This window comes from Triticum urartu, chromosome 6A (assembly GCF_056163025.1).
Source record: "Triticum urartu cultivar PI428250 chromosome 6A, HENAU_Tu73, whole genome shotgun sequence".
Lineage (NCBI taxonomy): Eukaryota > Viridiplantae > Streptophyta > Magnoliopsida > Poales > Poaceae > Triticum > Triticum urartu.
Window position 1 is genome coordinate 60,377,666 of NC_141878.1, and position 4,540 is coordinate 60,382,205.

General features: G+C 48.5%; 1 pseudogene; it reads right to left on the minus strand.

The window, feature by feature from the left end:
• Nucleotides 1-2,233: 2,233 nt before the first annotated feature.
• LOC125512310 (tyrosine N-monooxygenase-like) lies at nt 2,234-4,190 on the minus strand (annotated as a pseudogene).
• Nucleotides 4,191-4,540: the final 350 nt, after the last annotated feature.

Sequence of the window (4,540 nt, forward strand, 5' to 3'; positions counted from 1 at the left end):
GGCCTGGTAAGTCCCTGTCGCTACGTCCGGTCGGCTCCGCGGCGTGGTGGAGGTTGTCCCCTCCTGTCGGCTGCGTTGTAGTCGCCCCCGAGCCCGGTTTCTCCCCGTCCTCCCTCCAGGCCTCATGTTGGTGGCCTCAGTGAGACGGTGAAGTTGGTGCGGTATCCGTGGTGGCACAGGCTGGTGGGCGGCATGTTAGGTGGTGCACTCTCGATTGTCTATGTTGGTGTTGGTTTCGGGGCGGGAGAAATCCCTGGCGGCTCCTCCGCCACCGGCATGGCTGCGCCCGTGGGTGTTGCCGGACCTTCTTGAAGGGCGTCGGTGATACCCCTTCCCGTCTACCAACCGCGTACCGGGGGAAACCCTAGGACCTGTCCGGGCAGCAGCGACATCGCCATCGCATTCCTTCCTAAAGGTGTTTCTTGGTACGCGAGACTTCGGAGTGCTAGGCGTGCGGTGGTACTTCTCCGGAGGGTGCGGCGGATATCGGCCATCTTCTCTTAGTTGAGTTGCTGGCATCGACATTTATTTCTTTTTCTTTCTCTCATTTTTTCTTTTGGGCTTGTTTGTGTTGCGGCCCCAGCGAGTTGGTTGTATCGGTTGGTTGATGCTTTATAATATAAAGTGGAGGAACCCTTTTTCTTAATATTGGGACGCATAGAGAAAAGGCCTATACATGTACTAAGTGACAAGTACACAGAAGATTAGTATTAGCCCCCGCTAAAAATCCATGGGGGTGGCCGATCCATAGGGGGGGGGGGGGGGGTCTGGCCCTCCTACTGGCTCCGCCCCTGATCTTCTCGTATCAAATTAAATCTGTCTTAATCGAAGGAGTTGGCCTACATGGACAAGTGGCGGTCTCTTATTGGCCCTGCACAATATTTCCTGCAGGGAGTCCTGCAGCTGAGCCGAACCCATTTTCTCGACATTATGATGCAACGAGCGTCCAATAGGGATTTCTGATGTGTTGATTTTCCGGTTTTTTCTCTTTCAAGGCTTGATTCTACTTCGGTATTTCTTGGCGGGCTTCCTGTTGGGGTTTTTTCCTTGAGGTTTTTATTTTCATTTTTTTGGTTTTTTTATTTACTAGCACATATGCCCGTGTGTTGCAAGTTGCAATGAGGGACAAACATTAATCTTTATCATCAAAATTCATTGCAAGAAATAAAAAAACCCTAGCGAGACATGTATCTCCCTGGCGGCACTGGCATTGGCGGACACTTAAGCGTGTCATCACCCATGATTTCATGTTTCGTGAGTGTGGCAACGAGTTGGTCATATGTTTCGAGTGTGGAAATTGTGAGTTCCTCCTCGTCCTTGAATGTCTCCTTGGTCTGCCCCACCCATCTGCCTCTCGCCTTTGGTGTAAATTATAATAGTTTAGCCCACGAGTGATTTAATTATGCACCATGCACATCAACATGAGCTTGGAGGTTTAATCGGGTCTTTATTTCTTCCATTGGCCCATAATAATCTTGAATCTTTAATCAGGTCTTCATTTCTTTCATTGGCCTATAATCTCAGATATTTAGTTGGGTCTTCATTGGTTCCATTGGCCCATAATCAGAGGTCTTTAATCGTGTCTTTATTGCTTTCATTGGCCCATAATTTCAGATCTCAGATTGGAGATCACCCTCGTAATATGCGTCCTCATTGCATACCTCACTCTCTGAGTTTTTTTTAATGTTTTTTGAGGCTGCTTGTTGATTTCCATGGCAACTTGCTAGCGTATATAAACTTGTAGAATTCAAAGTAAGAAAACTATGTGGCACTATTTAATTGATGAACCAAAATAAAAAGACTATTATAGGCTGCTACGTTGCCCTGCCTGGGACATGGGCTGGAAGAAACAACTCAAACGGAGTTGCCCAACGTATATGGCCGACCCACTGTCATCCTTCGTTGGTGATAAAAAGAGCATCATCTTGTCTACATTTTCATCTCTATCTGTCCAAAATCAACAATAGATGGGTGGTTGTTTGGCTAGCAGGTATTGTTCCAATGCTTTGGACAAGCCTAGGACGATCCAGCGACGCATGAAAGAAACCGGCTCGCTCGTATGTGAAACGGACAAAACCAAAATAGCTAGCATACGTGAAAATCAATCAAAGTGGAACGAAACAAAGTGGGACGAAAATAAGAATATTGCCTTCCTTTATTAGTATATAAGTATATAGATTCATCAAGAAAATAGCATACTCGCCTTATTGGTGATTCATAGCTCGTTATTTGCTCAACGGTGCATGAGAGGATAGAGGTGCGCTGCAAGACGCGGCTCAGCATGTAGCACTAGCGGTTCCTCTATGAAGAGGTCATGCTTGGACTCACGGAGATTGATGGCCGACACCCCAGCCGGTTTGGTCCAGGTGAAGCCATGCAGGAGCCTGCCGAAGAGCATGACACTCATGGTTGTTCCTAGTGATGCCGCGATGCATCCCCGCCGTCCGGTGCTAAAGGAGATGAACCGCAATTCGCTCTCGGTAAGCACCACATTGATGTTGTCTCCCATATGGCGCTCTGGCTTGAAGTGGAGTGGTTCATCCCAGACGGTGGGGTTCTGGCCCAGGGCCAGCCGGCTGAGGATGACATGGCTACCCTTGGGCACGCGGTAGCCCGCAACAATGGTGTCGGCAATTGCGACATGCGGCACGTTGAAGGGAGCGACTGGGTGAAGGCGAAATGCCTCACGTATGCACGCCTTGAGATAGTTGAGCTGCATGATGTCCGACTCTTGCACCAGTCGCTCGCGACCGACCACCTGGTCCATCTCCTCCACCGCTTTGGCCAGCAATTCTGGGTTGTTCACCATCTCTGCCAGCGCCCACTCCACTGCGTTTGACGGGTTATCTATGGCCGCTAATATTATGTCCTGCATGCATTCCATGGAGATAAATGTAAGTTAATACAATTTATATATTTGCATGAAGATAGATTACATTGAATAATTAGAATTTTAAATACAGTTTAACTTGAAATCACATCAAAATGGTAGAAAAATGCAATAATGATATGTTTAAACTATTAATTCATAATTTCTTATTCTATTGTTTCCCTTTTCTAACACCTGCGAAATACAGTATAAGATCTATTTAAGAGTGTGAGCTATTACCTTTTCTCATGGATGACGTATTACCTTGTAGGACTATGAGGCAATTGGTCACTAATTCAATCTAGGCCCTTGAACCATCTTAAAATTTCTCATTAATTAATATTTTGCTTACCTTGCATTGTGCTTTGACCTCATCGATGCTGAGCAATGGCTTGCCGTCACCATCGGCGAGCGTGATGAGAACGTCAAGGAAGTCCTGGACCCCGTCCTGCCTCTCGTCGCTGTTCCACTGCCTCCAACGCTCTTCAATGACCATGTTGTGCAGCCTATCCACTTTTGTGTTGGCCTCCTTAATAAATTTCTCGTGGCCGTCGAGGTCTAGGCCAAGTAGACACGGGAGGTAGTCGCTGACGCAAAATGAGAAGAGGAGCCCTAGGAGGGTGAAGGAAGCGTCCATGTGCTCCACCTCCATCGGCCCCGGCCCGCCGTCCGGCTGAGGCTCCCCGAAGTACCGTTGGCCAAAGACAAGCCGACGGATGACGTTGCCGCAGTAGTGCCGCGTGACATGCCTGACATTGACGTTGGCTAGTCCCAACGTTGAAGATGACCCCACGGCGGTGAGGTTGTAGATGTAGCGCATCAAGTTGTCAGCTTCGTCGGCGCGCTTGTCATGGAGCCACTTGTGGCGGGAGGGGCAGATGATCTCAGAGGTGAGCACCTTGCGCATCTTCATCCACTGGTCGCCGAACGGCGTGAGCACGGCGTCCTTGTACCCACAGCTGATGGCGTATGAGGCGAAGGTGAGTGGGCGGGACAAGAAGTTCTTGTCCTACTTCTTGAGCACCTCCCTTGCGATCTTGGGACATGTGATCGGGACGATGTGGACGCCGCCAAGGCGGAAGCAAGCGACGTCGGTGCCCATATCCTTCATCACGCGATGGATCCAACGGAATGCTGGCTTATTGAGCACCATCTCGGGGAGGCTACCCACCAGTGGCCACGACCATGGTCCCGGCGGAAGTGGAAGCGGGACCATCACCGATGAGGATGTGCCACTGCGGACCTTGCTCTTGGTCATGGCAAGGTGTATGAGCGTTATTACGATGAGCAACTGGGACACAAAGCAGCAGCAAGCCAACATTGTGGAGACTGCTGCTTGCTGAGTGCACACAGGCTTGCGAGGTAGCTTGCCTTGTTATCGTTGCGTAGGTAAGCCAACTTTGCTTTACGTGCTGCTCTGGCCATGAGTGTGAGACCCCTTTTTATATGTTACCTCCGTCCCCAAAAAATTGGCTTAGATTTATCTAGATACGATGTATCTAACACTAAAACATGTCTAGATATATTCCACATGTGTGGATCGTTTACCACATGTATCACATGGTATTTCAAATGTATTTATCCTGATACTACTAATAATAATTGTCTACATAATGAAAAATCTTCTATTTATGAATTGTCTTAGATTTATTTAGATACGAAGGCTGATAC